Source organism: Phaethon aethereus (assembly GCF_964289735.1).
Source record: "Phaethon aethereus genome assembly, chromosome: W".
Lineage (NCBI taxonomy): Eukaryota > Metazoa > Chordata > Aves > Phaethontiformes > Phaethontidae > Phaethon > Phaethon aethereus.
Genome location: NC_138581.1, coordinates 31,338,437 through 31,352,110, shown reverse-complemented (window position 1 = coordinate 31,352,110; position 13,674 = coordinate 31,338,437).

Below are 13,674 nucleotides of genomic sequence, written 5' to 3'. Positions count from 1 at the left end.
GTGCATGGTAAGATCATGGAACATATCCTCCTGGAAGACATGTCAAACTATATGGAAGACAGGGAAGTGATTACAGACAGACAGCATGGCTTCACTAAGGGCAAATCGTGCCTTCTACTATGGAGTGACTACATCAGTGGACAACGGAAGAGCTACAGATGTCATAGAATCATAGAATCTTTGGGTTGGAAGGGAACATTTAAAGGGAAGAGCTATGGATGTCATCTCTCTGGACTTCTGTAAGGCCTTTGACATGGTCCCCCACAACATCCTTCTCCCTAAATTGGAGAGATATGCATTTGATGAGTGGACTGTTCGGTGGATGAGGAATTGGTTGGATGGTCACATCCAGAGGGTAGTGGTCAACAGCTCAATGTCCAGATGGAGATTGGTGATGAGCAGTGTCCCTCAGGGGTCCATATTGGGACCAGTACTGTTTAATATCTTCATCAATGACATAGACAGTGGGAGCAAATGCACCCTCAGCAAGTTTGCAGGCAACACCAAGCTGAGTGGTGCGGTTGACACACCTGAGGGATGTGATGCCATCCAGAGGGACCTGGACAAGTTCGAGGAATGGGCCTATGTGAACCTCACGAGGTTCAACAAGGCCAAGTGCAGGGTCCTGCACCTGAGTTGGGGCAACCCCCGGTATCAATACAGGCTGGGGGATGAAGAGATTGAGAGCAGCCCTGCCGAGAAGGACCTGGGGGTACTGGTGGATGAAAAGCTGGACATGAGCCGGCAATGTGCGCTCGCAGCTCAGAAGGCCAACCATATCCTGGGCTGCATCAAAAGAAGCGTGGCCAGCAGGTCAAGGGAGGTAATTCTTCCTCTCTACTCCATTGTGGTGAGACCCCACCTGGAGTACTGCATCCAAGCTCTGGAGCCCTCAGCACAGGAAAGACATGGACCTGTTGGAGAGGGTCCAGAGGAGGGCCAGGAAAATGATCAGAGGGATGGAACACTTCTCCTATGAGGACAGGCTGAGAGAGTTGGGGTTGTTCAGCCTGGAGAAGAGAAGGCTCCGGGGAGACCTTATTGCAGCCTTCCAGTACTTAAAGGGGGCCTATAAGAAAGATGGGGACAGATTTTTTAGCAGGGCCTGTAGCAACAGGACAAGGGGTAATGGTTTTAAACTAAAAGAGGGTAGATTTAGACTGGACATAAGGAAGACATTTTTCACTGTGAGGGTGGTGAAACACTGGCACAGGTTGCCCAGAGAGGCGGTAGATGCCCCATCCCTGGAAACATTTACGGTCAGGCTGGATGGGGCTCTGAGCAACCTGATCTAATTGAAGATGTCCCTGCTCACTGCATGGGGATTGGACTAGATGACCTTAAAATGTCCCTTTCCACCCAAACTATTCTATGATTCCATGATATCCGCACGTGCATACACCCCCAGGCCTATAAGATCTGAGCTGCAGCATTAGCTTCTCACATCTAGCAGTTCACAAATTCATTTGAAACAATGAGTGTATAGGTTATAGTAATTGTGTGGTATAGACAGGTGACAATTTAGTTTTTCATTAATATGAGAAGATGAAGTTTACATACCTTGATTCACACACTGTTTACATATTGTTCTAGCTCTTTTCATATGCCACAGTTCAGAAAAGCTTGCTTAAGTAGGATGGACTATAAATTCAGGAATGAGAGCAACAAGTTATAAGTACCTGAATGTTTTCATGCTGTTCTGAGAGGACAGTGAACACAGAACAGGATATTCCCACACTGACACTGTCTTTTAAGAAAAATGCTTTTTACTCCTTCCTAACAAATTTGAGATTCTTTTAGGGCAGGTGAAAGATCAGCTTTTTTAAAAAATGATTGCTTGCATTTATTATCAGTCCTTGTACCTACAAAAGTTAGGCTCCAGATGCAAGGCACTCACATGGAGCGTCTTGGCTTGTATCAGAAATACTGTGGCCAGCAGGACTAGGGAAGTGATTGCCTCTTTGTACTCGGCACTCGTGAGGCTGCACCTCAAATACTGTGTGCAGTTTTGGGCCCCTCACTACAAGAAAGACATTGAGGTGCTGGAGTGCGTCCAAAGAATGGCAACTGTGGTGGGTTGACCTTGGCTAGATGCCAGGTACCCACCAAAGCTGCTCTATCACTCCCCCTTCTCAGCTGGACAGGGGAGAGAAAAATATAACGAGAAACTTATGGGTTGAGATAAGGACAGGGAGCGATCATTCAGCAGTTATCATCATGGGCAAAACAGACTCAACTTGGGAAAATTAGTTTAATTTATTGCCAATCAAAATCAGAGTAGGATAATGAAAAATAACACCAAATCTTAAAACACCTTCCCCTCACCCCTCCCTTCTTCTCAGGCTCAACTTGGCTCCCGATTTCTCTACCTCCTCCCCCGTGAGCAGCACAGGGGGAGAGGGAATGGGGACTGTGGTCAGTTCATACGTTGTCTCCGCTGCTCCTTCCTCCTCAGGGGGAGGTCTCCTCACACTTCCCCTGTTCCAGCTTGGGGTCCCTCCCATAGGAGACAGTTCTCCACAGACTTCTCCAACGTGAGTCCTTACCACAGGCTGCAGTTCTTCATGAACTGCTCCAGCATGGGTCCCCCACGGGGTCACAAGTCCTGCCAGCAAACATGCTCCAGCGTGGGCTCATCTCTCCATGGGTCCACAGGTCCTGCCAGGAGCTTGCTCCAACATGGGCTTTCCATGAGGTCACAGTCTTCATCGAGCATGTCCATCTGCTCCGGTGTGGTGTCCTCCATGGGCTGCAGGTTGATATCTGCTCCACTGTGGACCTCCATGGGCTGCAGGGGGACAGCCTGCCTCACCATGGTCTTCACCACAGGCTGCAGGAGAATCTCGGCTCCGGTGCCTGGAGCACGTCCTCTCCCTCCTTCTTCACTGACCTTGGTGTCTGCAGAGTTGTTTTCACATGTTCTCACTCCTCTCTCTGGCTGCAAATGTTGCGTGCCGGTTTTTTTCCTCTTCTTAAATATGTTATCACAGAGGCACTGCCACCATCACTGGCTTGGCCTTGGCCTTGGCCAGTGGCAGGTCTGTCTTGGAGCCGGCTGGCACTGGCTCTATCAGACACAGGGGAAGCTTCTAGCAGCTTCTCACAGAAGCCACCCCTGCAGCCCCACTGCTACCAAAACCTTGCCGTGCAAACCCAATACAGCAACAAAGCTGGTGAAGGGTCTAGAGCATTAGTCTTATGAGGAGCGGCTGATGGAACTGGGGTTTTTTAGCCTGGAGAAAAGGAGGCTCGGGGGAGACCTTATCGCTCACTCTACAACTATCTGAAAGGAGGTTGTCGTGAGGTAGATGTTGGTCTCTTCTCCCAAGTAACAAACGATAGGACAAGAGGAAATGGCCTCAAGTTGTGCCAGGGGAGGGTTAGATTGGATATTAGGAAAAGAAAAGGGTTGTCAAGCATTGGAACAGGCTGCCCAGTGTTATAGGAGTCACTTCCTAGTTCAAATGGAATCCATTGTATAGCATTAGTAAAAAGTCTTGGGCTGCATGCAGTAAACTTTCACCTAGATACTGATGAACTTATACTGAACTCTGACTTAATTACATGAGAGAAGGCCCAGAAACTGATGTAAATTAGGAAGATATAGCCACATCCATCAGCAGATGATGTCTCCTCGAGAAAAGAAAAAGTATGGCCCGCCTGGAGACAGTGAAAGGATCCAGTGAGGAACAAGGAGACCCCAGACCCAAATATTACTATTGGACCGAATCATCGTGTAAGGGGAGGGGAACTTAGATTGTAAGGGTATAATTGCCCAGAGATTCTTTTGTTCGGGGTCCGTCTTCGGAGGCACCCAGCTCGAGCTGTTCTTCACAGCTATATCGCTTGATAAATTTGTCTGGCGTACGTCGTGTCGGAGATTCTGCTTCGGGAAACAGGGTTGAGCCTGAGGGAAGAGGAAGTGCCCGAGAATGTGTGTGTGAGGAGTAGAAAGAGGCACCTGTCAGCTCACTGGAATTGCCTGCTGTGAAGGGACTCCAGTCCTAGCAGTTAAAGTCTCGGGTGGTGTGTGTGCGACTCCTTGATTGGTGTGTGAATGCTCAGGCAGCGACTTCTTCCTTAACACCAGGGAAATGGTTGAGTCACCATCCCTGGAAGTATTTAAAAGACATGTGGATGTGGTGCTTAGGGACATGATTTAGTGGTGGACTTGGCAGTGCTAGGTTAAATCAGTCTTAAATACCATTTGATAGACCACAGAAAGGCAAGAAGACTGATTTAAAGCAGCACTTTCTCATTATCCCATGGAAATCAAAACAGCTATACCAGCCAAATACAGCAGTTATAGTTTCTGCATTTCAGTTAAGAGCAATTCCATTTGACTCTGAAATCTTAAATATATTATTGTTAAAAAAGGATCTAAGTGGCTCTTTAGGTGTTTTGTACCCTTGGTTCCTACTGTTTTTCCAGTTTCTTCACTCTGATCATCAAGAGAAGTCTAAAAAAAATCTTATTCTGTTTTTATTAACGTAAAGAAGTCAGTATGGAAGAAGCAAAAAAATTCCAAAGAAGTATGAAAACCAGATACCAACTAATCACATACCTCCTGCTTTCCAAAAAAGGAAAAAAATACAATGATGCTTTGGTTTTGAAACATACTGAAAGAATGCACCAGACAATGTGTTAACAATTGGTAAATACATACTTCCATCTAATACTTAAGATTGTTAAATAAATGTCAAATAAAGCAAATAAAGTGCTTAAAGCATACCTATAAAGAAAAAGAAAAGACCACCTTTCCAAATTAATTTCCACTCCTGAAGCACTAGATAATAATGCAGTGAGAGCTATCAAAGCTATCTGTGAGGGAGTAAAGAGCAGATATGCATCTGCCAGAGCTACTCAACTAAGAAAGTAATCAGCTGCTTTCCTCAAAACATCATGATTCTCTAGCATTAGATAACAAGTCTATAAAAAAAGTATTTATGAATAGAAGTAGCTGTTCCTGGATCCTCTGCTTCACGAGTTCAGAACACACAATTCAGAAGTGTTTTGTGAAGCAAAAGTAGCAGGCCTTCTTAGTCCAAAAATAACCTAAAATGCTTAAAGACCACAACAAAACAGATTTCCTTTCAGATATTTGCCTATTTATCACTTTAGAATCTAGATCTTTCATAGCACAGACACAAAAGGAAATCAAGTTTTCTAATACAACCCATGAGAGGGTTGTATTACATTAGTGTATAAAGTAAAAATATAAAACAATATTACCTTCAGATCTATTAGAAACCCTTCAAATGGCCCATATGAATTGTGCACAATAAGATGCAAGTTCAGTTGCTGAAAGTAGTAGTTCATATTCCAATATTTGTTCAAGAACTTTTTTCCTGCCCAAGAGGACTTTCTTGATATTTACTAGCAAACTGCATATTAAATTCATCTACTTTATATGCCAAAAAACACATATTAGCCTTGAGGAGGGGAAGAAAAAAACCAAAAAACCCTAACAATTAATTGATAAATGCAGTATCCATCTTCTTATCAAAAATTCTGTTCAGAAAATGTATGGCTTCAAAACACCATGTTTACAAGACAGTAAACTTTCCAAGTGGAAATGGAAAGTGACCATACTTGTCTTTATTTATATTGAAGCTCTCAGATTTCCTTTCTCATTTCTTCAAGTTTTTATAAGTATAAACAATTTACCTCTAATGTTCTGCTCCATACAATAACTCAAGATGTGTTGATAACACATTATTATCCAAGGATGATACTCTGTCATTGACTTACTGAGATAAAAGCATTTGAAATACATACAACCTGTTCCCTAAATAAAATATATTTTAAAAAAGGGGTGGAGAGAAAAGCAAGTACAGAAGTACAAAAGGAAAGAAAATCGTAACACAGAACAAGCAAGTTCAAATATACACTAAAGACATACAAGATACACTAAGGCTACAAATACAAGCACACACTGCCGTGTCATTAAGTACTTTAAAGTCTTAATACATTTATTCTCTTGCTGCTGGGCAGAAGGAGAGGACCTAAGAGATGAGGGAGAATGGAAACAGGTCCCTGCTCGGGACAGCAGGCGAATCCCCTCCCGGCCTCCCTCACTGTCCCAGCTGCCCTTACACAACAGGTATGGGGCTCTGGAACTTGAGGGACAGGAACATGAGGACCCTGACGAAGGCCTATCCAGGGGGGTGCCTAGGGTGAGTCCGCCAGCCCCACGCATCAAGACATCCTCTGTTAAGAAAAAAAGGAGGGTAACTGTCATAGGCAACTCCCTTCTGAGGGGTACAGAGGGCCCAATATGTCAACCGGACCCAACTCACAGGGAAATCTGCTGCCTCCCTGGAGCCTGGGTGAGAGACGTCACCAGGAAACTCCCTGGTCTGGTTCGGCCCACTGATTACTACCCCCTGTTGGTCATGCAGGTTGGCAACGATGAGGTTGCACTAAGAAGCCCAAAGGCAATTAAAAAGGACTTGAGAGCGCTGGGGCAACTGATCGATGGACCAGGAGCACAGGTAGTGTTTTCATCAATCCCTTCAGTGACAGGGAAGAACACTGAAAGGAACAGGAAAGCACACCTGATCAACACATGGCTCAGGGGCTGGTGCTGTCGGCAGAATTTGGGGTTTTTTGACCACGGGGCGGTTTACACGGCACCGGGCCTCCTGGCAGCAGATGGAGTGCAACTGTCTCCAAGGGGCAAAAGGATTCTTGCTTATGAACTGGCAGGCCTCATTGAGAGGGCTTTAAACTAGATTTGGAGGAGGAAGGGAATAAAACCAGGCTCACTAGAGATGAGCCGAGGGGTGGCATGCCGGAGATGGGGGTGAAATCGATAGCCCAGCTCAAGTGCATCTACACCAATGCACGCAGCATGGGCACCAAACAGGAGGAGCTGGAAGCCATTGTACAGCGCGACAGCTATGATGTAGTTGCCATCACAGAAACATGGTGGGATGCTTCCCATGACTGGAGTGCTGCAATGGATGGCTATAAGCTCTTCCGAAGGGATAGGCAAGGAAGGAGAGGCGGTGGGGTGGCTCTGTATGTTACGGAGTGTTTTGATTGCATAGAAATCAATGATTGTGAAGACCAAGTAGAGTGCTTATGGGTAAGGATGAGGGGGAAGGCCAATGAGGCAGATATCCTGCTGGGAGTCTGTTATAGACCACCCAACCAGGATGAAGAGGCAGATTAAACATTTTATAAGCAACTGGCAGAAGCCTCGCAATCGCTGGCCCTTGTTCTTGTAGGGGACTTCAATCTACCGGACATCTGCTGGAAGTATAACATGGCAGAGAGGAAACAGTCTAGGAGGTTCCTGGAGTGTGTGGAGGATAACTTCCTGACACAGCTAGTAAGTGAGCCTACCAGGAGAGGTGCCCCACTTGACCTGCTGTTTACAAACAGAGAGGGACAGGTAGGAGATGTGGTGGTCGGAGGCCATCTTGGGCTTAGCGACCATGACATGATAGAATTCTCAGTTGTGAGCGAAGTAAGGAGAGGGGTCAGCAAAACCGCTACCATGGACTTCCGGAGGGCAGACTTTGGCCTGTTCAGGTCACTGGTTGAGAGAGTCCCTTGGGAGACAGTCCTGAAGGACAAAGGGGTCCAGGAAGGCTGGATAGTCTTCAGGAAGGAAATCTTAAAGGCACAGGAGTAGGCGGTCCCCATGTGCCATAAGAAGAGCTGGTGGGAAGGCAACAGGCCTGGCTGAACAGGGAGATTTTGCTTGGACTCAGGGAAAAGAGGAGAATTTATCACCTCTGGAAGAAGGGGCAGGCAACTCACGAAGAGTACAAGGATCTCAGGTCAAGCAGGGACAAAATTAGAAAGGCAAAATCCCAGCTAGAGCTCAATCCGGCCACAGTCGTAAAGGGTAACAAAAAATGCTTCTACAAATATATTAATAACAAAAAGAGGGGCAAGGAGAATCTCCATCCCCTACTGGATATGGCGGGAAACATTGTCTCCAAGGACGAGGACAAGGCTGAGGTACTTAATGCCTTCTTTGCCTCAGTCTTTAATAGCCAGTCCAGGTATCCGCAGGGTATTCAGCCCCCTGAGCTGGAAGACGGGAATGGAGAGCACAATATATTCCTCATAATCCAGGAGGAAGCAGTTAAGGACATGTTAAGCCACCTGGACACCCACAAGTCTATGGGGCTTAATGGGATCCGCCCAAGAGTACTGAGAGAGCTGGCAGAGGAACTTGCCCAGCCACTCTCCATCATTTATCAGCAGTCCTGGTTAACAGGGGAGGTCCCAGATGACTGGAGGCTTGCTAATGTGACGCCCATCTACAAGAAAGGCCGGAAGGAGGATCCTGGGAACTACAGGCCTGTCAGCCTGACCTCTGTACCAGGGAAGATCATGGAGCGGTTCGTCTTGGGAGTGCTCATGGGGCATATGAAGGACAACCAAGGGATCAGGTCAAGCCAGCATGGGTTCATGAAAGGCAGGTCCTGCTTGACCAACCTGATCTCCTTCTATGACCAGGTGACCCGCCTAGTGGATGAGGGAAAGGCTGTGGACGTTGTCTACCTGGACTTTAGTAAAGCCTTTGACAGCGTCTCCCACAGCATTCTCCTGGAGAAACTGGCGGCTCGTGGCTTAGACAGGTGTACTCTTCACTGGGTGAGGAACTGGCTGGATGGCCGAGCTCAGAGAGTTGTGGTGAACGGTGTTAAATCCGGCTGGCGGCCGGTCACAAGCGGTGTTCCCCAGGGCTCTGTTTTGGGGCCGGTCTTGTTCAATATCTTTATTGATGATCTGGATGGGGGAATCGAGTGCTCCCTCAGTAAGTTTGCAGATGACACCATGTTGGGTGGGAGTGTTGATCTGCTGGAGGGTAGGAGGGCTCTGCAGAGGGATCTGGACAGGCTGGATCAATGGGCAGAGGTCAACTGTATGAGGTTTAATAAGGCCAACTGCCGGGTCCTGCACTTGGGTCACAACAACCCCATGCAACGCTACAGGCTTGGGGAGGAGTGGCTGGAGAGCTGCCCGGTGGAAAGGGACCTGGGGGTGCTGGTTGACAGCCGGCTGAACATGAGCCAGCAGCGTGCCCAGGTGGCCAAGGCGGCCAACAGCATCCTGGCCTGTATCAGGAATAGTGTGGCCAGCAGGAGGAGGGAAGTGATCATGCCCCTGTACTCGGCACTGGTGAGGCCGCAACTTGAATCCTGTGTTCAGTTTTGGGCCCCTCACTACAAGAAGGATGCTGAGGTGCTGGAGCATGTCCAAAGAAGGGCAATGAAGCTGGTGAGGGGTCTGGAGCACATGTCTTATGAGGAGCGGCTGAGGGAACTGGGGTTGTTCAGTCTGGAGAAGAGGAGGCTGAGGGGAGACCTTATTGCTCTCTACAACTACCTGAAAGAGGGTTGTGGCGACGTGGGTGTTGGCCTCTTCTCCCAAGTAAATAGTGATAGGACAAGAGGAAATGGCCTCAAGTTGCGCCAGGGGAGGTTTAGATTGGATATTAGGAAAAATTTCTTCACCGAGAGTGGTGAAGCATTGGCACCGGCTGCCCAGGGAGGTGGTAGAGTCATCATCTCTGGAAGTGTTCAAAAAACGTGTGGACGTGGCACTTCAGGACATGGTTTAGGGAACATGGTGATGCTGGATTAATGGTTGGACTTGATGATCTTGAAGGTCCTTTCCGTCCTTAGTGATTCTGTGATTCTTCATAGTAGCTTTTATGGGGCTATGTATTTGATTTGTGACCAAAACAGTGTTGACAATACAGGGATGTTTTAGTTATTGCTGAGCAGTGCTTACTTTCAACAAGGTTCAAGGCCTTTTCTGTTTCTCACACTGCCTTGCCAGTGAGTAGGCTGGGGGTGCACAATAAGTTGGGAGGGGACACAGCTGGGACAGCTGACCCCTGCTGACCAAAGGGATATCCCATACCATATGACCACATATGGTCATATGGACCTTTGTGGCCCTCCTCATGGACCTGTTGGAGAGGGTCCAGAGGAGGGCCACAAAAATGATCAGAAGGATGGAACACCTCTCCTATGAGGAAAGGCTGAGAGAGTTGGGGTTGTTCAGCCTGGAGAAGAGGAGGCTCTGGGAAGTCCTTATTGCAGCCTTCCAGTGCTTAAAGGGGGCTTATAAGAATGATGGGGACAGACTTTTTTGCAGGGCCTCTAGCGATAGGACAAGGGGTGATGGTTTTACATTAAAAGAGGGTAGATTTAGACTAGATATAGGGAAGAAATATTTCACAATGAGGATGGTGAAACACTGGAACAGGTTGCCCAGAGAGGTAGTAGATGCCCCATCCCTGGAAACATTCAAGGTAATGTTGGATGGGGCTCTGAGCAACCTGATCTAGTTGAAGATGTCCCTGTTCACTGCAGAGGGGGTTGGACATGATGACCTTTAAAGGTCCCTTCCAACCCAAAGATTCTATGATTCTATGACGATTCTATGTCGTTGTGCTCAACAATAAGAGCTGGGGGAAGAAGAAGGAAGGGGAGACATTCAGAGTTATTGCATTAGTCTTCCCAAGTAACCATTATGCATGATGGAGCCCTGCTTTCCTGGGGATGGCTAAACATCTGCCTGCTGATGGGAAATAGTGAATTAAGTCCTTATTTTGCTTTGCTTGTGCGCACAGCTTTTGCTTTACCTATTAAACTGTCTTTATCTCAGTCCACAAGTTTTCTCACTTTTACCCTTCCAATTCTCTTCCCCATCCCGCTGGGGGAAATGTGGTGCTGAGCTGCTTACCAGGATTGACCTACAAGAAAGGACTGTGGTGGGTTAAATTTGGCTGGCTTCCAGGTGCCCACCAAGTCAACTCACTCACTCCCCCTCCTCAGCAGGACAGGGGGCGAAAACAAGATGAAAAAGCTCGTGGGTTGACATAAGGACAGGAAGGTCATTCACCAATTATAGTCATTACTGTTTACATTACATTTACTCTGTTAAAGCAGAGTTTTTAAAAAATGTCCATTGACTTTTTTTTTTTTCACTTTTCAGAATATGTACTTGAAATGGGTATGGGAATAATTTTTAGGGATACTCAACAACCACAGCATATATTGACTTTAGCTGGCATCGTGTTTTATTAATGATTCTAACGATTAAGCTGAAAGAGGAGACAGGGGAATTTAGATAACACACTTGCATGTGTTATCACACTTGCATGCAAATCATGGAGACTTGGCTGAAGCGCAAAGCCATCTGCAGAACCAAGAATTTCCAGTTTTTAGTTCTGTGCTTTGAATATAGCACTCTCTACAACCTGTTTATCTACAACACAATTTTAATATATGATCTCTTAATTCAAGAAGTTAATAAAAAGTAGAAATGCTGCAGTCTGATTTTTGTGCAAGTAACAAAATCTACTAAGAATTATATTGAATGCACTAATAAAGTGCAGAGTAGGTATAAAATAGTTTGTTACATAAATCAGAAAGATACTACAACAACTGAAAGTTGTTTCAGAAACTGAAATCTAAAGCTGTAAAACAGCAACCTGATTATGAAATGCAGAACTGTTTATTGGGCAAAGTATAGAAATACAGTGTGAATTTTCATAAGTAGCTGTATTAGTTATTAATTAGTTGACCTATCCAGTTGAGTGTAATAGTTCATAGTCTATGTTTTATTCTGGTTCTAAGCATCATATGTCAGAATATTTGTTCAGAATTATGCAAGCATTGAAATAACTTGTATGTTAATAACTTATATCAACATGTGCCACAGCAGTATACCTCCTGATGTAGTATCTGAGTAGAGCCTGAGTGCTCTGTAAGGACTAAGTTTCTCCCATATCCATTTGTTGTAAGAGTTTCCTTCAGAATAGTTTTGATGAGAAGTGTGTGATGGGAGGTAAAAGATTTTAAGCTTGCATGGAGAGACCAATGTGGTTTGATGATAGGGAAGGCTCATAAATATGGATACCACCTGCTGAGAAAATAAATTTATTTATTATAGTATGTAGCATTGTGAACTGGTAACCCCTGCTCCCAACCCCTGGTAATGTGATTAGCATAACTAACGCCATTTTATAAGGCAGGCAGCCATTCGCTGTAACCGAGTGGGTCACGTATTCATTCCCTTTCCCTCATTATCAGGCCCTGAAGGACCTGTGAACCAAGCAGACAAACCAAACAGATTTCTTCTTTCTCTCCCTACTGGGTTCAAGATTCCTAGGTGCCAGGCCAATTACTCCCTTCCTTGCCAGCCTTGAAGGTCCCAGGCACCTAGACAATCAGGTGTTGTTGAAGACCCCGTCACAGAACAGGGAAGTGTAACAGCATAGAGAGCACTGTCTATAAAATCAAGAAGTTACAAGTCCAAAGTGGGGAACTTGGACTGAAACTGCTGCTGGACAGTGAGGCCTGTGACCCTCTGGTGGCCAGGGATGCCTCCACCATCATCTGCTTCCTCAGAGGATTGAGGGAGTCATTTGTATTCTTTTATATGATTTTTGAGCCTAGATTATGATTGTTATATTGATACAGCAAATGGAAACGAAGCTGGTGAGGGGTCTGGAGCACAAGTCTTATGAGGAGCGGCTGAGGGAACTGGGGTTGTTTAGTCTGGAGAAGAGGAGGCTGAGGGGAGACCTTATCGCTCTCTACAACTACCTGAAAGAGGGTTGTGGTGAGGTGGGTGTTGGTCTCTTCTCCCAAGTAACTAGTGATAGGACAAGAGGAAATGGCCTCAAGTTGTGCCAGGGGAGGTTTAGATTGGATATTAGGAAAAATTTCTTCACTGAGAGGGTGGTCAGGCATTGGAACAGGCTGCCCAGGGAGGTGGTGGAGTCACCATCTCTGGAAGTGTTGAAAAAACGTGTGGACGTGGCACTTCAGGACATGGTTTAGGGAACATGGTGACGCTGGATTAATGGTTGGAGTTGATGATCTTGAAGGTCCTTTCCAACCTAGTGATTCTGTGATTCTGTGAAAAGAGCAATTAGAAAAGAAACATATTAAACCCACTACAAGTCCATGGAATACACCTGTATTTGTAAATCCTAAAAAAAAAAAAAAAAAAATTTTTCCACAGAATGTGATGGTGAGAACCGAAATCAGAACATTGAACGTTGTTCAAAAAATTAGTGGGAGATTTGAATTGGATTTGTAATATTTATGGAATAACAAATGTAGAAATGACACCATTGTTGAATCTGTTTTCAGGACTTTGGAAGTTTTAAATATGTCCATGTTTCAATTGATTGCTATTCTGCAGTAATTTGGGCCACTGCACAAACAGGAGAAACTAGTAGACATGTACAAAAGCATTTGCGAGCTGCATTTGCAGCCCATGGTATACCCCTACAAATTAAAACCGATAATGGTCCTTGTTACGTAGCCCAGTCAACCCAACGATTTTTTGCTCAATGGGGAGTGACGCATGTTACTGGAATACCGCATTCCCCAACTGCACAAGCTATTGTTGAACGAATGAATCATTCCCTGAAGCGTTTATTGCAAAAACAAAAAGGGGGAGAGGCTACCACACCACCCCAAGAACGTTTGAATAAAGCCTTATATGTGTTAAATTATTTGCATCTAGCAGAAGGAGAAACAGTACCTCCCATAATAAAACATGTAAAAGGGATGACAGGAAGTCTGTTTGAGTTAACACAAAATGTGCAAGTAAAAGTTAAAAATTTGGAAAAGAATATGTGGGAAGGACCTTTTCAACTGCTAACCTGGGGACGAGGTTATG